The sequence below is a fragment of the Pteropus medius genome, unplaced genomic scaffold, assembly GCF_902729225.1.
Source record: "Pteropus medius unplaced genomic scaffold, Ma_sr-lr_union100, whole genome shotgun sequence".
Taxonomy (NCBI): Eukaryota; Metazoa; Chordata; class Mammalia; order Chiroptera; family Pteropodidae; genus Pteropus; species Pteropus medius.
The window spans coordinates 11724149-11751500 of record NW_024347791.1 but is presented as its reverse complement, the minus strand read 5'-3'; the positions used below and the strand labels follow the sequence as shown (position 1 = coordinate 11751500).

The 27352-nt window shown below is 37.8% G+C and overlaps 1 pseudogene; it reads left to right on the top strand.

Annotated features, from left to right (window-relative positions):
- Positions 1-18636: 18636 nt before the first annotated feature.
- On the top strand, positions 18637-18755 carry LOC120615237 (uncharacterized; annotated as a pseudogene).
- The last annotated feature ends 8597 nt before the right edge of the window (positions 18756-27352 follow it).

Below are 27352 nucleotides of genomic sequence, written 5' to 3'. Positions count from 1 at the left end.
GATTAGAATAGAAATACAAGAATGGAAAGCAAAAAGATAGAAACAGGCATCGATAACCACCTTGTTCTCTCTGAATAGACTAATCACTGGGGAAGCACTCAGGAAACAGTCCTTGTTCATCCGAGGATTGTCTTTTGGGGAACGCTTCCCAGAGTAGTTGGAATGAATGGAGTAGAAGGTGCTTATGCCAGGTCTCTCCTTTGTGACTTTCTTTTACTAGAGTCATTAAAATCCAACGTGGCCTGAAGTATCACAGTTTAGGAAAACTGTTCTCTAAGTTTTTCTAATATGTTATTGGGCTCCATTCCACTTCATAGTCTCATGGTGAACATTTGGCATGTCTTTTGCAAATTTTATAGACCTTTAAATGGTTTTTCCCAAAGGGATTTCATTTATAATTCACTTCTACTTTCACAGCAGCCTTGAGAAGTAGCTATGTCAGGTTGTTATGGGTGGTCTTCAACTTTTATATATTTGCCTTTCATTTAAATAGAACTTGCTCATATTCCATATTGGCACTCTTACTCCATCCTTTATTGGTGGGTTTGAGCCGCGATGTGGTGGCACAGCCTGCCAGCCAGGACTGTTGGGAGTAAAGCACCTAGCCTTTGAGGGCTGGTGTGAACAGTGCCAAGTGAATGTTCCTTTCATCCCTCACTATGCCTAGGAATATCCAAGTATGGAATTGCTGGCTCATGCAGGGCTGCCATCTCTCCCTGCCTGGTCGAATCCCTTTTTTCCTCCTACTATCATCTTTGCAATCCTCCTTCTCTCCACGGGCATCGGAGGTTAAACACTGGGCTTGCCTGAGCTTTGGCCCCGGTCCCTGTAGGTTAGTAGGCACCAAAAAGGGGGATGCCAGGCTCAGCTCTCCCATGCCCATGAAAGACAAGCTGCCGCCTCTTCTGTACTGTGGGTCATATGGTCAGAGGGAAGTAGCGATGGTAGGAATCATAGTTAGGGCTTTTGTATTTGTTTAGCTCTTTAATAATGAATATCCACTTTCAAATATATTTATTTTAAATAAAAGATACTCCTTGAATATCTATATAATAGATTAATAAACTGAGGCCCAAAGAGTCCACTTTCATAATAATAATACCCTTGAATTTGCTTTGAGTTTTGAACTTAAAAAAATTCCAAATATTTTCACATAATTTAATATTTACCCTGGCAGTATTCTTGAGAGATTAAGTAGGGCAATAAGAAACCTGACTTCCTACCTTCCTATTTGACATATGCTACCTAAGATGGTACTGTTACCTAAGATTAGTCAAAATTTCCCGTGTTTAAAATGCTATCTATAGGCACAGACACAAAAAGTTGGTCAGACTGAAGCAAATCTGCTACTCTTTTAATATAAAATATAACAACATTCATTAGGCATTTACTATGTGCTAATTGCTTTGTGTATATTATTTCATTTCATCTTTACAACGGCCTGCAAGGAAGTGCCATCATTATCTAATTTACATTGAGGAATATGAGACAGAAAGGTTAAGAATCTTAATTATGCTCCTGTGGCTAGTAAGTTTATTGCATGGGCAATCTCCAAAACCAGAAATCCTATGCCCTATGGAAAGTAAGCACAGAATTGTTGTTCCTCTCCTTTTCTTTGTATTCTGAGACCTAAAGACACATGCAATACATCTTTCAGTTGTAAGGGTTTGTTTACATCAACAATTTCTTTTCCCTTTAATGAATCTCACTTTTCTTTAGGATTCAATTGCTGGCTATTAGCATCTACAACTTAGGAAATTGAATTGAGATATGACATATGATGTATAGCTGGGGTTTAAGGAGATCCTTAGCATTGGAGCCAGGAAAATTCAGTCGCTCTATTTGAAAGCTTAATTTCATAATTGATTTTAAATGTCAGTGAGCATCTGGTCCCTGGAACTAATGACAAAGCCACATAAAACTGAACCAGAGGACCTGTTCCATCATTTGCCTCCATTCTTTCCTTTCTTTTCCTCACTCTTCACATCTGAATACATATCTGACACGTCTATCTCTAGACTTCTCTGGCTAAATTTTCAGTTCCTTATCAAAAGAATGTGTAGGGTGACCATATATTGTATCATTCGAACCAAGACACTTTTGAAAGAGAAAAGAGGATGGTAATAATGACTCCAGGACGACAGGAGTAAGCTGGAATGTCTGGGCCAGACCTTGATTTTATAGTATATTTCTAACACTCCCCAAACTGGAAGTTCTGTCCAGTAGCCTAGCATTATGAAAATTTGTGTGGTAGGCAGAGTAGAGATTTTCTAGATGCCTTGGGATTGAGCTACTTGGCTAGTACCCAGGATGTTAGATAGTCAGGACCACCCCCTGTGGTTGTACAAGTTGTGCACTGCACGAAGGTGCCATGATGAAGGGAGAAGGGGAGCTGAAAGCCAGCCTGCAGCATACTTGCCCAGCCATGCATCCAGACGAGGCGGGTATCGGCCCCAGGAAAGGTGCATCGGTTTCTAACTCATACCAAGGCACCGCATAGACTGGAGCAATTCCTGAGTACAACAAAGTTCAAGGCTTATTCTAACTTTTCTTAAGTTTTGACTCTATATCCCTTATTTCATTTTGATTATTATCTTTTTAACAGTCTTGGCAGAAACCATGACTTTGTATTTTTAAAATCATTTAATTTGAATCCCCCACATAATAGAAAACTTCAGGGGACTGAAACCTGAGGCTCCCAAATGCACAAAAGCATACTGAAGGTTTGTTTTCTTTTCAGCTTGGACCTTCCTAAGGCTTTTCAAAATCTGGTGTATGGAGAGGATAAATGTTTGTGCCTAAACTGACCCTGCATTAAAGGCTGTATTTCTTTTCTTCTGTGAAGTGTGCCATGCATAACAAAGATATCGCTCTTACTGCCAAGTTTTCTTCAAAGAGTGAAACTTCGAGTTCTATTACCTTTCATAAAACTTTTTAAATGTACTACCTGCCCTTGCAAAAGAAATGACTATCAGGTGCAATTAATGTTGGACCATAGACCCAAAGAACAATGACTATTTCAAACACAAATTGCTTTTGAGAATCATAGTCCTATTCTGGGCTTGAAGACAATTTACGTAGGAAATTAACAGAGAATTTTAATAAAAACTCTTTGGATAAAGAAAATTAGATGAAGAATTGCCAGTTTGTCTTTTAAGTTGCTTGAGCACATCTGTCATAACAGACGTTGCCCCAGTTTGTGGAACCCTTTCCTTCTAACATCTTTTAATGGTAGTAGAACTTACAATACCATAATTTCCTTTCATTTTTGACAGTGTTACACTATCTTTATAGACTTACACTGACAGCATTTCATCTTGACATCATTAGATCATCTCACCTGACTTTTGCATGGTGCACATCATTACATTACAATGATGATGCTATACAATTACCAGTGAAATGAATAGGGTATTAACATGATTACTGAAAAAAAGCACATACAGATATAGCATTCTGCACTTGAAAGCATTTTACAGCTATTAATTAGTCTGCCCAACACTCCCGAGATCCGGTGAAACTTACTATTCTTTTTTAACCAGTAGGATAGTGAAAGAGAGTGACTTAGACAATATTATAGGACCAGGCAGTGACTGAACTTTTCTTAACTTCTTTGACTTTTTTGAGCCTAAAAAAGTTGGATGTAAAAATTTATGGTAACTAATCACTGTCTTGAAAGGCCAGACATGTAAGAAAATTCCACTGCACTTAGAAATTTCACTTTTCCTATTTTCTATTTACATAATTATCATGGCAATTAATGAGAATCAGTTCTTGTGGGTTTTGTGAATGTTGATTGACACATAATCTGGAATTATTTAAAGGCTCCATTTAAGAAAATGGAATTGATTTGGTCTGAGGGAATTACTTAATTTTTAATCACTAATCAGGAAATCATGTGATCAAAGGATAATATAGAAACAAATTTAGGACTATAGAAACCTTGGAAATTGAAAAGCCTCCATACTTTCTTCATATTTTTTCTGAACTACTCCATAAAGATAATGCCTTGTCAATGACATTCCACACTTGGGGAAATTGTGTTGTCTGGGTAGGAGAGGATGTGTCAATTGTCTTTTCCTAAATCCCGTGATTCATCCTGATTTCCAGTTTTAAGGGAGGGAATAAATCGGTTGTATGAACTGGTCAAAATTTTTGTGAACTTCCTGAGCCTCAGTTTTCTCATTTGCATAATTATTTATTATAAAGATTATCATGATGGTATTTATTATAAAAATATTTATTGTAAAGGTTATCGTGACGATAAAATGAGATGACCGATGTAAATCTCTTGGCTCAGTGCTTGGAAGACAAGCAATAGAGAGAAACAATTACTATAACTTAAGAGATTTTGACTGGCCTGGGAACTAGGGCAGAAACTTTGGTGGCTTGAGAGCGGGACTTCTCAGGGGACATTTCTTCACTCTGGGCCTTTCTTCTGCTAGGTTTATACTGCCAGGATAGGGCAACATTCCAGAATATCCGGGATTAATATTTTACTTGGCCACTCTCAGCAATGATTCAGCAGTGAAAGGGAGCAGTGTCAGCAGATGGAGCCTGTAGATGGATCAAAACCAGTTTGTCTAACTTTGACTAATATTATTTTACCAAGACTTCTCCTACCCACCTGTAAAAAGAAGAAACCAAATGAGAAGACTACAAAATTTCACTTTTATTGAATAAAGTCATAAGTCCTGGAATTATACAGATGTTCCTATATATTGACCTACTTAAGCCATACCTATTTTGTGACAAACTAGTTTTTTTCATCAAATGAGCTTTCGAGGTCAGAAATATTGCCTCTTTTATATCTTATGCACAGTTTAAAGTCTTTTCTTATGCCTTTGAATTTACTCTTTTCTTTCCGCTCCCAGACTCTCTACCTTATTCTAGGCCTTCCTCATCTCAAGACCTGCCATTCCTATGTTCAGTATCCTCATGTTCCACTTCATCGACCTCAACCCATCCCGCCTCCCCAGTGATAGCTGTGCCATATAGATTAGGTCTGAACTCCACATTGCGGCACGAAAGGTTTTCGAAATTGGGCTCTGACCCCATCAGGACAGTATATTTACATCTCCTCGAGCTCTCAGCATAATCCCATTTCTTCAGTCAAGCTGAATTCCTCTTTGTTCCCTGATCATACCGCTTTCTCACCTCTGTATCTTTGACAATTCTGCCCCTGTATTGGGGTTCGATGTAGAATGGAGAAGTCATTCTAGATGTTTTAGGCAGCAAGAGATTTAATGCAGGCAATTTAATGCAGAGTACTTACAAAAGTGGCAGGAGGGCTGGATAAAGAGTCTAGGCTGGGCCCCCGGGGATGACCTCTGGAGCACCATGAAGGCTGCTACCAGATAGATTTAATTCAAAAACACATTGCAGTGAACCAGGGATCAGAAGCTGCTGTCATCACTGCTGGTGCAATTAATTGCCTCTCAACTAAAGAAGCTGGAGAAAAAAACACTAGAATGTGATTGAGGGGGGAAAAAGCCACAAACTCATTTCTGTTTCCTGTGGCTAGCAGTAAAGCATCAAAAAGGATATGAAAAATGGCCTCTCCTTCATTTATGCATTCTACATGGAATACAGTGCAAGCCATTGTAGCCAAAATCCTAGTTGTGAAGAAGTCGTGGTGTCGAGGAAGGCAACTAGAAAGAAGGTGAATGGAGGTTGAGAGAGCCAATCCATGGTTTTTACAAGAGTCCTTGTTTACCTCCCCTATACATATGATAAATAATATATATGGCATAACACCGGGGTCTGCCCTCTTCCTTCTCTTCCAAAATTTACCCATTCAAAGCTCAGTTCAAGTGTCTTCTCCACTAGGAAATAGCAAGCAATGTCAAAGGTAGATCTTTATCCTTCCTAATCATCCTTACCCCCACATTGCAGAGATGGTAAATGTTTGGATCCCATAGCCACACCCTGCCTCCTTATACCCTTGACCGCTATCTCACTTGATTAGCAAGATTAAAGCATAAGATTTGCTCAGCATGGAACTGGCCTCTGAATCCTTCTTATCAAAGTACTCCAGTCAGCCTCCATCAACGGATAGGCAATGACTCAGATGAACCCCGATTGCTAACTCTGATGTCTATGTTGCAGGCATCTGGACTGCCTTTGATTACGTTGGATTGCAATTCTGATGTGAGTGTTCCCTAATCCCAAAGTATGATAGTCTGCAGTAAGATCTGTGTGGATGTATTACGAAAAGTAACTAGTCCCTGAGTCATAGATTTTTGATCTGGGAGGGGTTCAAGAAATAACCTGGTACAGCTCTTTGTCTGTAAGCAAGAAAGATATTATATTTGGTTTTAAAAGTGAGTAAACTGAGGCCCAGAGGAATTACATAAATTTCTAAAATTATACAGATACATTGTGTCGTTTATCAGATAAAATATTTTACTTCGAGATGGAATTATAAATGAATCACTTCTCCAAATTTTTATACTTTGTATTATTGATAATCATCATATATAAAATATAACCTTAGTAACTGAAGCAGCACAATTTATCTTACAGTTCTGTAGGACAGAAGTCTGGCATGGGTTTCACCAGACTAAAATTAAGGTCTCTGCAGACTGCGTTCTTTTCTGGAGGCTCTAGGGGACAATCCATTTCCTGCTTGAGGGGTTGGTTCCTTGTAGTTGTGGCCCTGAGGGCCAAGCTTTCCTTCTGGCTGTTGGCTGAAAGCTGGTCCCAGCTTCCAGAGGCTGCTGTGTTCCTTAGCTTATTCCTTAGCTTCATCTGCTAAACCAGCAGCAGCGAATGAAGTCCTTCTCATGTCACATCTTTCCGACCCACTCTTCTACTTTAAAGGGCTCATGTGATTAGATTGACTCACTCAGATAATCCACGATAACCTTCCCATCTCCAAATTGTAGCCTTAGTCATAGCTGCAAAGTCCCTTTTGCCATGTATGGTAACATTTTTATAGATTCCAACGACTAAGACATGGACAACTTTGCGTGGCCATTATTCTGCCTGCCATACCTGGCTTTCCCGGAATTACCCCATTCGATCCAGTCTTCCCTCTTTATTTCCTACCTGATTTCCTTCTTTCCTTTAATTCTTTCTTCCAAATACAGTATCGAACATCTAGTACAATGGTAAGTATTTATAAGTATTGATGATATCAAGATGATGAAGGCAGGGCCCCCTGCTCTCAAGTTACTATCGAGTGGTTCTTCTTTTATTCTTCTGATTGCTGCTTTTTAAAAATCACCCATCTCTCTGGCCTCCTCACACATGGAGCCTGTCTGTGTCCTATTCCTGTGATATCTCATGCAGTGCTGAGATTTTTGGCAGAGGAGCCTTTTAATGCACATAAGCTTGGATTCTACTTCTCTCTTTCAAACCTCTCCCCTGAATTCCAGTTATACATCATGTGGACACAATTCAGCTGACTTCGTAATTACCTCCAACTTGGGCATGGACTTCATCATCGTGTTTCCGATTCTCCTCTTTCTTCAAAGAGTCCAAAATTCTCCCAGTCACTAAGGTAGGAAACTTCGTAATCAATCTTGATTGCCACTTCTTTTACTGATTGATTGATTGATTGATTGGTGGGGAAGATATTAAACTGATGTGTTTTATCCCTGGCAATCCCTAATTTCAGTTGTCTCACAGCTCTCACATCCGTGTTTGACCAACATATATACATAGTTTTTCCCATAGTGTAAGAAAGATTTACTTTCTGCCTGTGATGAGTAGGCTGTGAAATTCTTTCCCAGGGTGGAAGAGAGATATGACACACTGACGTTAAAACTTAGAAAAAGAGAAAAGCCCTTTTTAAAGGCTGAATAATATTCCTTTGTGTATTTATACCACATTTCCTTTATTCATCTGTCAGTGAACATTTAGGTTGTTTCCACAACTTGACTCTAAGTTTTCTCTACTCTATTGATGTCACATAAGCCTTGCTAACAATGAGACACCATCTTGGGGAGCAACAGGGGAAAAGAAAGAATCTGAAGGATTAGGTAGCTTTCAAAAAGAGGCTGAGTTACTGCAAAGGGACTCTAAAACAGGAAGACTAAGACACTTAAAGTTTAAGTTTTCTTGATCCCCGGTTTATATTTAGAGCAGGAGTCTTATGAGGAAGATAAAATGGTTATAAAAGATGAAGAAAGAGGATTATTTTTCTTGCACACACCATTTGCAAGTTTGAAGCCTTGCTACATTTCTCCTCCAGTGGAAAATAGCTTGCAAAAACGGCTTAAATTCTCCATTCCTTTTTGTATCCTCTCCCTGTGTGAAGCTACAGCTCCTTCCATCAGGAAATGGAATCTGCTTTTTGAATCAGGGCTGAATTTGCCACTATCTCTGTCCAAAAGAACATGGTAGATGTCATGACGTGACATTTGCAGCCTCAGCCTTAAGTAGCCTGTCATTGCTTCTGCTCCCGCCCTGGACCCATCTGTGATCACCACGAGAATAACCCTGACCAGCTTGCTGGAGAGGAAGACAACATATAGACTCAAGTCGCCTCAAAAGATAGCATCCAAGATCAGCCAACCCTAGATGACTTAATAGGTGACTCATAAACTGAGATCAGCCAAGCCTGGCCCAGCTGAGCAGGATCCTTCATCCAACTCCTAGATTCCCAAGAAGTAATATACTATTATTTTAAACCACTAAATTTTGGGGTGGTTAGTTATGCAAGAGTCGTTATCTGATATACCTATAGAAGTAATAACATGTCCTACTGCCTCTTTTCGTTCTGTCACCGTGTCACAAGGACCGCCTTATCTTCTTACCTTTCAGCTCTTTCCCTCTCTAACTTATCTTGTAAATCTAAGCCAGATCAAGCCTTTTGCGTGCTTCATTTTTTTCCCCCTAAGCCCTGGGGATCAAAATAACAGTGTCTTTGACACCAAGTCACTGCCTGGTTTTATTTTCGGGTATACAGTTCCTTCTCCGTGCTGCAACCCTCAGTCCTTCTGGCCTTCCTCAGTCACTCTGGTAGCTGCCACCCTGCAGCTCTTCCAGGAGCGACTTCCCCGACTGAGGCCAAGGATGCAGGATGCAGGTCTGACATGCTTTGTGGGCTCTGCTCTGCATCACTTTCCTCCAATCCTGTCTCTGGATGGGGAGTTTCCTGACGCAGTCCTTATATCTACCTTTGGTTAGAGGGTCTTTTCAGTGACTACAGTTCAATCTAGAATAATCTGGCCTCCCTGTGGCTGTAGTTCTCTAAGGCCTTTGAAAGGATGCCTGCACTCTTAGTCTCTCAGCTTCAATTATCAAGAAAGTTGGTAACAAGATGGAAGGGAATAAGATCGATACAATGAAATATTATTCAACCTTAAAAAAGAATGAAATTCCCACACATGCTACAACATGAATGGACCTTGAGGACATTATGCTAAATGAAATAAGCCAGACTCAAAAGGACAAATATTGTATGATTCCACTTATATGAGGTACCTAAAAAAGTCAGATACATAGAGGCGGAATGAGGAACAGTGATTAGCAGGGGTTGGGTGAAGCGGGAGGGGCAGTGATTATTTAACAGGTAGATAGTTTCAGTACGGAATGATGAAAAAGTTCCGGAGATGGGTGGTTGTGATGGCTGCACAACGATGTGAATTTACATAATGCTGCTGAACTGTACACTTAAAAATGGTCAAAAGAGTAAATTTTGTTATGCTCATTTGACTAAATAAAAAATGTACAGTTAAAAAAACACAAGATACCACTTCACATGCTCTTAGATTGCTATCATAAAATTTTTTTTGAGGGCGGGGGAGAAAAAGAAGACATTCCCAGTGCAACTATCAAACTGGCCAAAACTTGGCATGAGACTCTAAACTCTCTTCTCCATCCCTCGAGACTTTATTTTCCTTCTGGGCTTGCAAGTCTTAACTCTGTTCTGATGCAAGTTCTTAGTCCCAAAGCCACTTGCTTGTTTGGGTATTTTTCCATCTTTTCTCTATTGAGTTAAACCCTCCTATCTTTTAGCGTCCAGTTCAAATCCCATTATGTATGAAACCCTCCTTTTCACCACCCTAATCCTTCTTGACTTTGAGCTACCCTTGACCTTATTGCTTGTACAGTTACTTAGCACTTTTCATAAATTGTTTCACACTATTAAAAATATTAAAAGTAGTTATTTATATATTCAGATGTTACTATCCTTATCAGCAACTATTTATCCTGTGCTAGATTCTCTCTGTCCAAGTGATCTGTACACACTTTTAAAAAAGAAACCAAATTTTGTGTCTCTTTGGTTCTCTAATAATAGCTAATATGGAAGCTGCATATATGGTGGCTTAATAATGGTTGGTCAGTCATTTGATTCTGTGTTGTTCCTGCTAACATAATCTTAGCAGAGCTTTTCTGAGGAAAATGCCTGGATCCATTGTGTTTCTCAACCAGTTTTTCATCACTGCACTCTCCTCCCCCAGAAGCCTTTACAGACATCTTTCCCTAATCTTCTCCGTGAAATTTTAATACCATAGTAAAAAGTATATTCCTTTATGGAATATCTGTATATCCATACACAAAAAAGAGTAAGATTTTTTTTTCTGCCCCCCAAAACCAATTTTCACCCACTTGGAGGCGATATCCCTTCTGCATATGATGTAGTCCAAGAGGAGATTAACCTCTTGGATGTGTGCGTGGTTATTCAAGCATTTCAGGTCCCCAAAGCACAGCATCCTGGAAAAGACGTTCTATTCCAGCCCCAAATGCCCAGTTCTTTTTGGTGTCTGTGACTATTTCCTTGATACTAATCTCCTGCATTCACAGGTGGGGACAGAGCCTGAAAATATCCTCTCTAAAATGTGCCGATATCTCTGAATCTCATAGTTTTTCACCTATTTAATAAGTTCTTATTAAATAATAATACGTTATTAACTTATCCATTCTGCCAAGTGTCTGATTTGGAGGGAAATAAACTGTTGTAGTTGACACAAGGAAATGTTTAATGTTGCCTCTTAAGATGCACGGGATGAGTTAGAAAGAAAGGAAGAGCACGGTGTACAAGACGGACGGCTACTGCCAGCACATTGAGCGGCTTGTTTGATTTAGAGAAAGGAGTCCTTTCCTTCAAGTCCCACAGCTCTGGCCAGTGCTCAGCCTGCACACCCTCAAACAATAACATCTAAAAGGATAAACAGATGTAAATGTAGAAGTTAATATATTTTAAATGCCGTGAAACAGTTAAAGGACATGCTTTGTGTAGCCACAAGCTCCTTCTTCCCTTTTATTAACCGTGTAGAGTTTGGATTTGGGAAAGCCAGCCAAGCTCTCGATTTTGCCTCTCTTTTCTTTCCTCGGATGTGGTGTGCAACTGGCACAAGTCCCACACTGGAGTGTGGGAGCATCCGGAGAGAGAGCATTTCCAAAGAGATCTTCAGACAAGTCATCATGTAGAGCACATATCTCCTGGGATGTGTTGCCCAGAGTTTCAGTTGCATTTTTCCCTTTTAATCTGGGCTTTCCATTTGAACTATTAAATTTTAGTTTAGATTAAGACATTCCATCAACTTCATTACCAATATCAAATTGTTCATTTGCAAAGACATTTTACTATAACTAAACACAAAGTTTTTTTCAAGTTACCAGTGATCAAAAAGTTCTTTTGTTTCTTTAAGCATAAACCTGGGATTTCCGCCAAATATCTGATTTTCTATTGTTACCACATTTTGACCTCAAATGGAAATAACCATCTACATTACAAATATTTATTGCATCATATACAATTAGGAAAAATGTGCATGGCTTCTGATAGAATAGAGGAATACTAGTAGATTTTTTGGTTGCTCTGAAATAGCCTACAATAGGATTAAACTCCTGCACTTGTTGCTAACACAATTCCTAATGGAAAATATGTAAACTCTCTTTGTGGGTAAATATTTTACCTTATAAATGATAGACTTTAAAAAATAGATTCCATGATATCAGTTTTTTTCAGATTGCTCAAGGTTTCTGGCTTGTTGCTGCAGAAGAATCGATGAAGATAACTGAATGGCTATGAACTTAATTGGAAATTTATAAGTCTTTGATTTATGTATACTTCATGACAAGTAAAATACTCCTATTTTTCTTTCAGTATCAAAAGTTTTTTTTTTTTAAGTAAAAGCTATCCATAGTGTTTCAAGGTCTCATTTTATTTTGCCAATATAAATATTCTTTTCTTTTTTTAATCTCCATTTTTACTTACAAAGAGAAATGTGTTCATTCTTTGAAATTAAACCAATGTAAAAAAATTCAAATATAAAAATCAACATTAGAACTCATCAGTGTATATATATAGTGTTTTAGAGAAGTAAGTTTCTGTAGGGTATTTAAAATAGGGATTGATATACTTTTTCACACCTTCTTGTTACATATAGAGAGGTAAACTTTTCTGGACATTTGGTTCTACGTTGCATGGATGCTGCTCAAGGAATTCGTCAGCCTGAATCTGTTTCTTGTGGTGAGTTATATAAGATGGAAAGAAAAGAAAGTTTTCTTTGTTGGAGGTGAGGAAAGGAGAAAGAACATCTTCCTCTTGTATCTCTCAAACAGTGCCCTCAGAAAGCTGGCTGCTTGCTTGCTGCTGGGCCAGCAGTTCATCATGTCTGGGACCTTGAAGACCTTTGCCCTTAGAATCTTCTGAATTTTCTACATTGCCCTGAACCTGAAATGTCTGGTGTGCTGAAATTACAGTGCGAGATGAATTAGAACATGGTACGAGGTGAATCTCTGATTTTGTGCTCATAGTTCCGCTGAGGAAGTACCAAACAGTTCTCCAGAAATGCAAATGCCTGGAAAGAAAAAGATAATTTTTTTCTAAAAGGCATAAACACCTGGCTGCATATACCTAACAAAGTTGCTGAAAAATAATTGTTTTTGGAAGCATCAAAAATAAATTAAAAAAAATACAACTTTCTAATAAAAAAATCTATACCCACTCTCATAAATTTGAAGAATGATTTTATGCATCTTTAAGATGGTAGGCTTATGAAATCCTGGCTTCTATTTTAGTGTGTGTGACTGGCTTCCCACAGCCTTAATTTAAATAGTATCTTTGAGGAGTAGAAAAAGACCCCAAGAATTTGGGTTAAATACAATTCAGTTACCATAGGGAATGGTCATTAAATATTTAATAAGGTATTTTATATAGGATCTATTTACAAAAAGTATATACAATGCTACTTAAGAGCATTTATTAGGTATACAAAACATATTGTTACACGATATGTTAGGAACATAAGCTATAGCCTAAACATCTAGAATAATTTAAATATCCAAAATATCTTTGAAATCCCAGGAATGAGGACTGTATAAACAGACAAGAAATTACGGTTTGAGCTTCCAAATTGCCACTGTATTAAATAAAAGCTACATTATGCAACAGTGACACAGAGAACTCTGATTCTGCTGTAGCAATAGACCTGTGACGCAGGCAACTAAATCGAACACTCCACATCAGATATTAAGTGATTAAAAATTTTAAATCACTTGAAAAAGGACTAACTCATTTGGTCAATATGGTTGGGTATACTGCTTAAGAAATGGCAGACCAGCCGTACACACAGCACTATGAAATGCCCATTGCTAAGGGAGGAAGCTGCCTTAAAAATAAAAACACAACAATTGCAGCCAGCTTATTTTAGAAATTAGACTATATCCTCAGATTGCCTGAATTTTCCTCTTGGGCAGAAGTTTGATGTGGGGGAGAGTGGGATTGGGGGGCATTTCGTCTGTAAGTAATAGGAATTTTTAAATTTTCTCTTGCATTGAAAACTCAGTCCACTGAATACTGTGCTTCTAACTTTGAGGTAGGCTAGCAACAGTGACATCTAGTGGTCACACTCATTCCTCTTTTCTTTTCTTTTCTTTTCTTTCCTCTCCCTCTCCTTCCCTTCCCTCCTGTCCCCTCCCCTTCCCTCTCCCTTTCCTCTCCACTCGGTCCCTCTCCCCTCTCTTCAATTTTCTCTCTCCTCTTTCTCTCCCCCCACTCCAGCCCCTTTTCTTTCTCCTTCTAAAGATAGAGTGTTATCAGAGTTAAGCATTTAAAGTTGAATCTTTCTATTTAAATCTATCCACATTTAAATCATCTTTCTGGGTCTCTAAGGTGCTTCAAATACATGTGTTGATGGACTAAGACTGAAATGTTTAACTCTGACTATTTCTTTGACTTGAATGAAAGTCACCTAGCAGTATAGCAAAAGGAGAATAATTGGACTCAAATATTAAAAGGACAAGTTTGACAGCCCAAAACGCTTGGTGATGGATAGAATGCTCACAGGTGCTCCCTTTGCTTTAGCACTGCCTCTGCCCCCTTCATCCCATCCACACAGAAGGCTGCCACCAGACTAATCTTCCCAAATTGTAACTCTCATCAATCCTTCAGTTGCCCCCAGTTGCCCACCACTTCGAATTCATTGACAGCCTGCCTGGCTGTCAAACCGCCCATAAGAATAGTCTATTTTACTTGTATCTCGCATTTCCTCAACTCAGTTCTCTATTCCAGTCAAGTCAGTTTCCTCACTGTCCTCTGGACCCATCATATTCATTTCATTTTTTCTGCCTTTGTTTCTCCTCTTCTCTCTCTCTCTTTCTTCTCTGCTGCCTATTTTTCAAGGTTCACTGTAAGCCCATCTTTTCTATGAATTCATCTCTTCTTTATTTTTTGTCTACAGTGATCTCTCCATTCTCTGAATGACTATTTTATTTATACTTAGTACCACACAGTGAAGCATTAACTACTTGTCTAGTATTCTATGTTTCTTTGTCTTGTCTCATCTGCCAGAATTCAAATTCTGCAAAAGCAGGGGTTATTGTCTTATATGTCTTTTGGTATTGTCCTTAGGTTTTATCATTGGGGCGGGTACCAAATTACTTATTTTGAAGGAATCATGCAAATGAAAGGACTTAAGTAGATGTTTTGATACAACCTTAGTTTTTTAGTGGTATAAAATGTAAAACCTACCTTCTTTGAAATCATTTCTTAATCTTTTCTCACATTTTAGTGGAAAAGTGCTATTTTCTTTTGTCCAACCAGCTGATGGACTATGATTTTTGGTAATTACTGAGATAATGCTAAGCTGTGATGCAAATCAATAAAATAAGCCTTAGATCAACCTGAGTTGTTGTGAAAGTTTTCTCCCAGGAGATTCTAAAGACAATATAAATATAGAATAAATTTTTTTACAAACATTTGATCTTACACAAAAGAGCAGAATGACATAGAATAATGTGGAAATCTTTCTCAGTATTTGAAAAGTTCTATTTGTTTTTTTGTTTTTTGGAAGCTCATCTACTCTAAAAATATTATCCTGTATCTCCATCTTAAGTTCTGTTTGCTGTTGTTTGATATCTCATGGCTTTTCAAATACTGTGGTATACTATCATGTGGACTATTTAAAGAACACTGAGTGTCAAATTAAAATTCCTAATTTCTATTATTCTTTAAGTAAAGGGAACTGCCATACCAGAATTTGGATAAATAATATTTAAGATTCTGTTACCATTCACTAAGCATTGCCTAGGTTAATACGATATTAGTTAAGATTCAACTGAAGGATTGAATTCTCTCCTGGGCACTACGTTTTGAAAGAGACAGACAAATTGGAGAGAGTTCAGAGGGGAAGAACAAAAATGATCAAAGGTTTGGAAAATCAGCCCTGTGAGGAAAGGTTAAGAGAATCAGGCCGGTTCTGCCTACAGAAGAGAGGGCTGAAAAGGGCCATAATAACTCTCCAAAATACATAAAAGGATGTTTTCAGGAGGAAAGGGACCAATTATCCTCATTAGTCAACAAGGACAAGACCAGGAGTAATGTGACTTAAGCTACAGCGAAGAAAGAAAAAAGATTAAATATTATGGAAACCTTCATTTCAAGGCTAGGCCTAATGCTTTTTCTGAGTTGGGGATAAAGAAATCAGTCCTGCTCTAATGGTAGGGGAAATATTAGAAAATCGCCAGAGAAAAACTTGAGAACTCAATAATTCTAAGGGTGGGGGAAAGGAGAGAATTTTGATGTTATTTTAAAAATTTACATGATGTTCAACACACCAGCCTAATGAGGGAATTATTTTCACCAAAAGTCATCCAAACACATATAGACACACATAAAGATGCACAAAGACATAAATCACCAAAGAAGAAAGACAATCTATTACCCATCCTTATACCATCTTGGCTCATTCTTTCACAGAATTAACACATAAAAAATAGATTTTATCTTAAAATAAAATACTGTCACTGCCCTTTGTTCCTGGATTAAATATAATAATCACATTACATGATGTTAGAACTGATAGTACAGATAAATCAAGCATGAATGCAATGATAATAGATTGAACAAAAATATATTAGATCTGCAAATAATCAAAACTTGTTTGTATGTAATTTGTTTTTATTGTTTGCCATTTAATCACTGTATTCCTAATCTCCTATTTCACTGAGAAAGTATGGATTCTCCAGCTCAAGTGTTTACATACATTCTATCCTACTTAACATCTACATATACTTCCTTTCTGTACAAATCTGATTCTAAATTTCCATTTCTCCATTCCTTTCTTCTCTCAATACATATGTATCGTATCTGTTCTTTGACCAAGAACTAGGACAGTGCTTTTACCCAGTTTCATTCAATCTTTCACTCAATCATTTATTCAACAAATATTTACTGAATGCCTTCCATATCCTGTGCTCTATACTAAATACTCTGGCGCTAGCTGAGGACAAGACATATTTCATTCTTGTCCTTGGGGAGTGCACAGTCTAGACATAAACACACACATATAATGTGTGATGAGCGTTGAGAAGGAGGAGAGCTATGAGAGCACATAGGAGGAGAACTTAAGTTAGTCTAGGAAAATCTTTCTCCTAAAGAAGTGAGATCTGAAATACAAATAAAAGTTAGCAGAGAAATGTGGGCAAGGAGATGGGGCAAGTATTCTAGGTAGAGGGAATACCATGTGCAAAATTTTCGGAAAGGAGAGAGAGAGTAGCGGTGTTTATGAATTTAAGTATTTTATAAAACTATTTTAACAGGCCTTTTTAACAAAGTGGGTTTGGTACTAACTGCTTCTGCACAACCTCTTACCATTTGTAAGAGTTGCTCCATAGATAATTGTCGAGTTCCAAAAGAGAGATATTTACCTCTAAAAAAACAAAAACAAACAAAAAAACCTCATATTTACTTTCATCCCACAAAGGGTATCTATTTGTCTTTTAGAATTCTCTTTATTATTGTATTATATCTATAAATGTAGAGAGGTTAGTATTATGAATTTATCACATAGTTTCAATGATTATCGACACACGTCCAATTCATTTCATTTATGTACACCACTTCCTGCACCCCCCCCGCCCATGTCTTAATTGTTTTGAAGTAAATAAATGGCTTTGTTTTTTTGGCATGAAATAATATCTTCTGAGTTTGCTCTGCAGTGGAGTTAAGAGCAGATTATTCAGAATAACAGATCTTAGAAATACTGTGTTTCCTCTAGCAACTAGGGAGAGAGGGTCTAAAATGCCCTCTTAGATTTGAAAGAGGGGGAAATTAGTAAAAAGGTGTATGCATTAAGGAGAAATAGATCCCTCAAAATATGGTGGAAAGTGGAGCCCATGGAGAAAATTGCCATTGATAAATTCACTAGAGCTGGGATGGCTAAAAATATTTTATTTATAAAATTCTATTTAATGTTATCGACTATTTGGTGCTGACCTGTAATATGTCTCTATTTTCCTTAAATTCCAGTAAAAGCATGAATATCCATAAAGCTCTGTGTTAATGATGGTTGGGAAATGAAGGCAGTTAACAGTGCAGAAGCATTTGAAGAAGTGCAGAAAAAGAGGGCGAGATGATGAGTGTAGATAAAAAATAGCTGGAGCTAAGTGCCCATTGAGAGACAATTGGATAAAAATGTGGTCCATATACAATGGAATATTACTCAGCTATAAAAAAGAATGAAATCTTACCATTTGCAGCAACACGAGTGAACCTAGAGGGTAGTATGCTAAGTGAAATAAGTCAGACAGAGAAAGACAAATACCATACAATTTCACTTGTATGTAGAATCTGAAAGACAAAATAAATGAACAAACAAAACAGAAACAAACTCATAGATACAGAGAACAAATTGATGGTCACCATATGGGAGATGGGTTTGGGGAATGGGTGAAAGGGAGTAAGAAATACTAATTGCCAGTTATTAAAAGAGTCATGGGGATGTAAAGTACAGCATAAGAATCTAGTCAATAATATTGTAATAACTATGTATGGTATCAGGTAGTTACTAGACGTATTGGGGTGATCACTTCATAAGGTATGTTGTATACCTGAAACTAATATAATACTGTATGTCAACTGTAATTGAAAAATAAATTAAAAAAAATAACTGGAGCAGCTATCTAGACCCAGCGATGATGATAGGGGCTCTAAGGAATCATAGGACATTTTGGGATGGGTGCTAGATACTGCAGAAATTGGATAGAAATTTGAGCCACTTGATTTGGATATTAATAGCAAGGGGTATTATAGGATAGAAGACTTGGGGACATTTGGACTATCTATAATATTTTTCACTTCTCAGATGCCATTAATTGTCTGATGAACTGTTATTTTATAAATAGCTTTTGGGGAATAAAAAATATTTCTACATTAAAATGGAAACAGAAATATGTCTTGTCTATGGCCATGCCACCCTGAACATGCCCAATCTCTTCTGATCTCTGGAGCTAAGCAGGGTCAGGCCTGGTTAGTACTTGGATGGGAGACCACCTAGGAATACTAGGTGCTGTAGGTGATAAAAATTAGTAAATAAATATCAAAAAATGTTTTAAAAAATAAATAAATAAAATGTCTGTTCATAAATATATGTGACAGGCTGAGAACCTATTATAGATAAATAATTCTTACATTTGAATAAAAGAAATAAATAAAGTTTTAAAAAAAGAAATGTGTCTTGAACATATTTGTATTTGTTTCTACAAAATGAGATCTTGTTATACACATCGTTCTGAAATTTTTCACTATTCTTTGGGAAATTATCATATTTTTATTCTCTAGAGATAAACTTGATTTTCAGACATTAAAAATAGTCATTTGGCTCTAGATATTTTGATAATCAAAAAAAGAATCAAACTAGCTAATTCTAACACAGGTTCTACAAAAAATTTTTTTGTATTATTCACAAAATGTATACCATCTTAAGATATCTACTTTAAATAATATTCTTTTGGATCTATGCATTTGCTATTGCTTACTTTTCAAAGTCTCTCTATTTTATGGTTAAACTTTGATATTCCAAAAAAAAAGAAATATATTTTGAAAGTCTTTAGTGAAGCTAGAGGAATTTTGCCTCTCAGAAGATCATGAAAGAGAGTTGATTGGGTAACAACTGAGCTGGACATGGCCACTGTTTTATTAACCTCAAGTCTCCCCTGCCCCCTCTCCATCTGAAGGCCCTATGGTGACCTGGCAGGAGGCATTTAGACCCTTAGTTAAGGGAAGAGTTGTAAGAAGAAATCTTAGCATACCAAAACTACTGGATAGTAGCCAAGAATCATCAGTTGTAGCTACTCTTAACATCAATGAGAAATGTGTGTTTGAGTTACCTCACTTTGGACTAAGAGCAAGTTCAATGGCTACTCAAATGGTGTGTGTGTGTGCACATGTGTGTGTGTGTGTATGGTTGAAAAAAGTGTAGAATATTCTTAGCACTATCATCTATGGAAAGAGACATAAAGAAAGGAGTGACCAGAACTACACTTGTTACAGATCTTCTCCTTTTTAATAATATTATTTTATAACTTTCTTTCTGGTGAAATTAAGGTTACAGTACTACTTGCTCTTATTTAGGTATTTAGATAATTCAGATAGTAGGAAGAGCTTCTGATTGCCCTCTCCTGGATAGCGGGCTTAGTATTTAAACTAAAAAGGAATGACAACTACGCTAAGTAGAGTTCTCTGGTTGCAAATAGCAAACAAAAATCAACTCTCTCCAATTTAAACAAAAAGGGAAATTGGTAGAAGTATATTGTTGCCAGAACTCAAGAAGCCTGGCCTCTACAGGGTGGGAATTAGAACAACTTTGGGGTGGGGGGCGGACACAGAGTAGCCCTTTGGAAATGATGGCTGAAAGAGCAAAGAAAAAAAAAGGAATAGGCCCAGGAATATAGGTAATGAGAATCAATGGACAGTTATTAAGATCACTGCCACCGGGCGAATAAACTTGAGTTTATTTTAGATTTTGTTACTTGCTCCAGATTCAAATTCTAGGAAGAAAGCTTCTGATTGGCCTTGCCTGGATAACATGCTCATTTCTTTGATTAACTTGGTCCCCCAAAGAAAAACAGTTAGTGGACACTGAGTGAGCCAAAATAACAGATGTGTCCTTCTCAAAAGCATTTTTTCTTGCAAACGCATAAAGTACCACATAAGTAGCATTTCTGTTGTATTATGCACAGTGATCCTTGAGCTTGAAATTTTGATTAAGATTAAAGAATGTGATGCTATGATTTCATGGCTTTTTTTATCCATCAGAACGTAGTTCTAGATTCTAATTAATATGATCCAGAATATAGACACCCAAACACAGAGGCACTTCTGTATCGAGCAATAGTCTTATACAAATGCAAGTCACATTCCTACCTTGAAGACCAGAAAATAAAGCAGTTTTCCAGAGTCATATGCTAAAATCTTTTTAAAAGATAAAGCACAGTTTTATTCAAATTACATATGGTGTTGGTGGAGGGAACTACAATCTTTTCAGGAGTTGGGATCAGCCTTAGCAAGAAAGGAGAGACAGATATGAGTTGGGAGAGTGCTGAAGCGGTCTTGGTAGGAGATCGTGTCATTTTAGATTAGGGTAATGATGACAGCAATGTAGACAAATATGTAGATTCAAGTGATATTTTGGAAATGGGATTTAAATGATTTTACACTGTAAATAATTTTAGAAGTGAGAATCTGAAATGATGGTAATAGTATTACTAAGTATTTGCTTTGAAAATCCTCTTACTTGATAACCATAAAGTGTTCCTCTGCATCTGCCTAACACTATCAGTGTTCCAACCCTGCACATACAAAAGGACTATCTGCACATATTTAGTGATTTATAAAAGATGAAAAATGAATCCTGTCACCTTGTTGGTTCTCAACTTGTTTCATATTGGATTATAGCACATGTGGCATCTCACTTTTCTGCATTTTTCTTAACTATAGATTTTCAAGGCACTTCCAGGTACCATGCTATCTACAAAATCAAGAGACATGTGTTCATCCATCTGTCTAAAAGCTCCCATTTTGTTATGTTGTTCATTTTGGATGGGTGACAACTGTATATGTGTATTAAATGAGGAAACAAACAGCATATCACAGAAATCAGGACCCTTTCAAAAACCTACTTAGAAATTCTACTCTTTTTTATCTATTTTGTTCATTCTTATAGTAATTAAGATGACAATTTTCACACACACAAAAAATGTTTTTTAGCGAAGAAACCAATCACGATTCTTTTTTTTTTTTTTTTAAACCACATCTACTATATGGAGACTGCAATTGCAAAAAGACAGATGGCAAAAACCATGTCTGCTTCACTGAAAACATGAGGTTTCTTAGCATTTGTTTAATTAAATACGGCTGCTTCCACAGCTTCTGAACCGATGTTTTGAAGAAATAAACTCTCTTAAAAGAAAAACTTATTCATTTCATTTTATTTGCACAGTTGATGCCAAGTTTTCCAACCAACTCTCTTTCCAGAGCTATAATAATATCCAGGAGAACTCAGGAAAATATGTGAAAAATGGATTGACTACAGAATGTTCAAAGTAGGGCTTTGGGTTCAGCTCTGGGTGCCCACTAGTTCATATTTAGCACTTGCTGGCAGCATTTACAGTTTGCCTGATTTCTAGCCATTGGAATGCATACCCAGAAAATCCAATTGCTGAGGTTATGGTGCTTCTTAGAGGGATTTAGTGGATTAGACTAGAGGAAACAGGATTTGGGTTTCTGGCTCTGTTAGTAATTGTCTGTGTGACTTTAGACAACTTGCTTAGTTTCTTTGTGCATCCCCCACCCCTACACTCTTTCCCCCCGCCAGCCCCCTGCAGCAATGAAAGGAAGCAGTGAAAAATATAATACTAACATATACTTCAGGTCTGACATAAGTAAATCGGAATTGATGCTTCATGATACTTGGTCTCTTTGTGATCAAAATATAAGTAGAAAAGAATGTGATTAAGAAAAACAAATAATTAAGAAGTAATCTTAGGTAATGTGGTCCTTTTGTTTACACTTTTAGATTTCAAAATTCATTTCACTTAGCTTCTCGTGGTTTATTATCTATCTGAATCCTATAAGCTGAAAGTGTATCTTTTAAAAGAGATACTTTTTCATTATTACTTTTTTTACAAAAGTTTTTATTGTCTGCTTCACTCCAGACAAATTTCACTCAGAGGAAAATATCATAATGACTGCTATGTCAAGGGAAGGCTTGTTTGGACTTGCATTTAGGATACATAAAATACTGTGTACAAATAGATCTAGTCCAGTACTTGCTTTTAGCCGATGCTTAGTTCTAAAAGGGAGCATTAGTTTTTGTCTGTGGAAAGTTAAGTACCTGATAATTGATCACTTATGAGTACATCCTACTTTTTACAAATGATCACTTCGTGATTATTTGTTTCTCAATTCCCTTTAGTCCAGGAGCATTTATACTGAATGAAGGTGTGGAAATTCACTTACGCCCTGTGTCACGCTGTCTAAAGTTGGGCACTGTGTTGTTCTCCTTGGTGCAGTTAGAGACTCCTACCGAACAGTAGTGTATCTTGCTCTCAGCTCAACTGTCCCCTAGTGTCATGGCTGGCATAGGACCCAGACCTCGCAAATGAAGGTACTACTCTATCTTTTACCTAGGGCAACTGGTTCAGGGGTGTGTATGTTATTCTACCCAGGCCAGTGAGAGTCAGACTGGGAGAGAGAAGTTCTTTTCTGCTGGCACTGCTATGCTGGTGGGATATAAGCCTGGAGCTAATATTGCCCATCATAGTCTTTTCAATCTTGTAAAAGGACATAAAAAGATGGTTTGTTAAAGAAGGATTAAAATGACTAATGAATATTTAGTCTTATTAGTAATCAGAGCAATGCCAATTAAAACAACACTGATGTAAGATTCACTTTTGAATTGGAAAATGACTAATTAATTGATCAGTTAGATGATAAATCTAAATATTTGAAAGAATGGTGTGAAATGCTCAGGTTCGTAGGTGTAGAAATTAGTATACTATTTTTTGAAAGCAGTTTGAAAATATTCTTTATCAATATTGTTTTTTATCCCAATAATTGGAAATCTATTCTAAAGAAATAACCCTAAATACAGAATAGTTTCAGGCACAAAACCAGAAGCAACTAATATTCAAATATAAGAAAATATGAATTAAATTATAGCAGATACATTTGACATTTTAAGGACAAGTGAAGAAAGCAGAATACAAAATTGTCAGTTTATAGTCCCTTAATGCCATTTATATATAATTATAATTGATTTATTAAAATATGATTTGTCTCTGTGATATTTTCCTTTAAAACATACACATATTAAACAATGACTATTGTGCACTTTTAACGTCTTTCCCCTCATGCGCCAAGGGCTTTTGTACTCTCGGTGAGACTTGGCGGAGGATGCTAGGCTCAGCTCTCTCACATTGAACGTGCTGTGCAGCGGGCGCTCATCATTCCAGGGTCTCTCTTCCTGCCATTTAGTTTGTGCGTAGTGAGTAGTTTTGCCTCAGAATGGCTGACAAACATGTGCACGTAGCAGTGACACAGCTGTTTCAAAGCATCGAGTATTAACACTCAAGTTTTCTGGAAGTTTGATGAGCCTTCGAAGAACTGGCAGAGGCAATAATAATAAGAATGAAATAAAATAAAGTAGGAACAGGGGATTAGGGATTGGAGAAAATCCTTTAACCTTTGCCTTTCAATAGCTTATAATCATGAGAGGAAGTCAGTAAACTTTTTTAGGATGGAATTCCTCTTTCTGTTTTTCAGGAAAACAACTCTTTCTGACTACACGTAGGGCCCAGTGCAAAATAAAAACGTGAAGCCCATGTTTCAAAAGCAGGGGGAAGAGTTCCATTAAAGGTAGTTTTTTCCTTTTTTGCCATGGTCTTTCTCTCTATCTTGTCATGGTGTTTTTTAATTTACTATTTAATGTCATTTTAAGTAATGGAAAATTTAGATATTAAATGCTTTGCATGAATTTTCCCATTTATATTTACATTGTGCTATGCCAATTTTAAGTGCAAATGTCAGAGCACATTTTAAAAATGAAGGGTAAGTGTCCTGCCTCCAGGAGGCCAGAAGATACAAATACCATCCTCAAGCAAGGTGGAAGGAGGGAGAGAGGACCACTCCTCTCCCCTGCCATCCCCCCAGGGGCAGGCGCAGGGCAGATCCTCCCAGCTGCCCAAGGGCCTGCGTGCTGATGCCCCGGCAGTTTCCGTCTCTGCCCATTCCATCCCCCAAACCCAGAGAAGATGCCTCAGCTGGGGGCGCTGCCCCAATCCACAGCAGATGGGTGACCCTCAAGGATCTTTAAACCTCAGGGCCGGAATGTGCTCAGGATCTGGATGGAGGTAGGGGAGAGGCTCGCCCCCGCCCAGATGCATGCACGGTGCTGCTGTCAGCCCAGGGCTGGGCAGTGGCCACCATTTATCACTCTCCACACTGCCCCCTCGGGATGTGGTCAGGGTCCTGCCAGCAGCGGAGGGTGGCAGCCATCGTGGGACAGGAGATAGGGAGACTGGCTGGTGTGTGAGGTGCCCGCGGGCAGGCCGCTGAGAACCCAAACTGGGGAGATGGAGAGAGATGGAGAGAGATGGAGGGAGGTGAGATCACGTGGGAGCTGAGGCCCCAAGATCCTGGTGCATGCTCCATTGCCCCGTTAAAGTTAACTCAGCTTTAAATCCAAAGATAACGAGTATTTCAAGACAGCAACTACAGAGCTTTAAACCTCAGTCGTGGCCCTCTCTGAGTCCCTGGCCCTATGTGACTGCATTGGTTTCAGGGCTCTTTCTGAAGGAGGCACCTGGGCCAGTTAAATCGCAGCGCTCTTCCACTTTCAGGATACGTGTTTCCAGTCTAGGTGGCGTTTCTTTCTCTATGCATGCATATGGAGTTTAAGATTACAAGTCCCAGTTTAGGATTTATTAAAAAACATTACCCAAATAAAACCGGCTGGACACCAATTAGACTCTTAGAGTGGACAAGATCAAATGTGAACATTACTTATTTTCTTACATGAGGGTTTTTCTCCTCACCCGGTTTGTTAAAGCCTTCCAGGACAGAGGCCCTGTTTTGTACTTCTTTAATCCCCTTGCGCCCCATCATCACCTCCTCATTGCCTAACACGAGTCTTGAGTCTTCTATTTGTGATGGTGAAAACACAGTGTAAGTTTGCTCTCTCCAAATGAGGCAGTCACCTCTAGAACAGTAAACATACCGAGCCTTAGGTACTGATCAATAAATAATTGTGAGTTCATTAAGAAAGGATATTGAGTCATGATCTTATAGCTGGAAGGAAGATGGGAGATCACCAGTGGGTTTGCACTACTGGTCTAAAGTTACCTTATTACTGACAGGTCCAGGATTAGACACCATGTCTCCAAATTCTCAGTTCCAATGCTCTTTATAATACGTGATACTCCTACTGCTAACGTTTTAATTAGCTACCTATCTTGAATTTTCATAAGCGCAGAGCTAGTTGTACTACACACAATGGGGAGATGACTTAAGTTGTATCTGAGAAATAAGAACAAATTGTGAGAGTTATACATGTTAGAATACGATTCTTTAGCAACTTGAGGAGGACAACGAGAAAAATAAATGGCTTATTCACATAATATAAATAATACTGCTGTTTGTATTTTCCTGTTAAATCTCCATTGCCTCCTTGTAGTTTATTTTTTGTGCTATAGAAATGGAAAATATAAATTTCAGACCAGTTTTCCCTGTCATTCTTCACCTGGCTGGCAGTCTTTCTTCATCATCCATATGCTAATATTTACATTAATCTGCTGTTCCTTGGAAGATATATCAGTTGATTTTCCCCAATTATTCAGTGCATTTAACTCAACACCTTTTTGCTGAAAATCTGTGTTAAATACTGCAGAGGATATAAAGATAATGAAACAAACAAACAAAACAAAACCTAATTTTCAAGGAGTCCAGGAACAAGGAAAGGGGACATTAGGTTTATTTGCTTTTTTGTTTAATCCAGGTCACTGCAACCTCTTATTACGACTAATCAAAAGTTGAAGTGTAATAGAAAAACGAACACCAGATGGAGGAGCTGGAGACATAAAATCTAGTTCTTACTCAGCTTTTAATTAGCTGTATGACCTTGGGCAGGTCACTTAATCACACTGGATCTTCATTTTTTCATCTCTAAAATGAGAGGGTTAGATGGGAAATAATTTCAAAGCTCCCTTCAAAGTCTAAAATCTCAATTTATGATTACAATATATTTATGTGAACTAAGCAATCATCTAATTCATTCCAGATTATGCCAAAATTAACTTATAATGAACTGATGTTACCCTCACTTTAATTCAGAGCACTGAATAACATTGAAATTGCAAATCGAAATAAAGATGAAACAAAGCTTTTAGTGTTGGTGTGTTGGCAAGAAAGTCAGTAGTTAAGGTTCACATGGCCACTATATATTCTTTTTGTTTAGTGTTTGCCTAATTCATAGTTGCTAAGTAGAAAACCCCACTATCTCATCTCTTTCTTCTGATTTAAAGTATCCAGCACACGTACACACACACACACATACACACCCCTACACACACAGATTATATTTAAGGACAGAGGAAGGTTAAAGAAGGTATTTTAACTCAGGGCTCACAATTCACCTATTCTTTGCACCAAACGAGGTTTTCCTCTTTCAGCTGTGGTTAGTCTTGATTTCTGTGCGGAGCATTGGGCAGGCTGGTATATATATACATATACAAGTTTGCTACAGATTATGCCCAGAAGCCCTAACAGCTAAAACCTGTACATTGGTGGTCCTGACCCTTGGGACTTGATTTGACAGGGTGCTGTGTAGAAGAACTCACATCCTGGTAAGTGTCTTCGAGGTTTTTTTTTTTTCCCCCTTTTTAACATTTCAGCATATCTTTGCTTTCCTTTGACTCTTTTGAGGTTTAAGGGTGGTCACTGGCAGAATTACACAAATACAGTGTTCACAGCTCAGCAGTCCTTGGATCCGCATTTGGAGTTCTATGTGGGTGGCACAGGAATAAATGCCAATAAGAAGCCAGGACAGATCTGTTAACAGAAATTAAAAGACTTAGGATGCAGCTCTGAAAGCTTCCATTAAGAGGCCTGAAATACTTA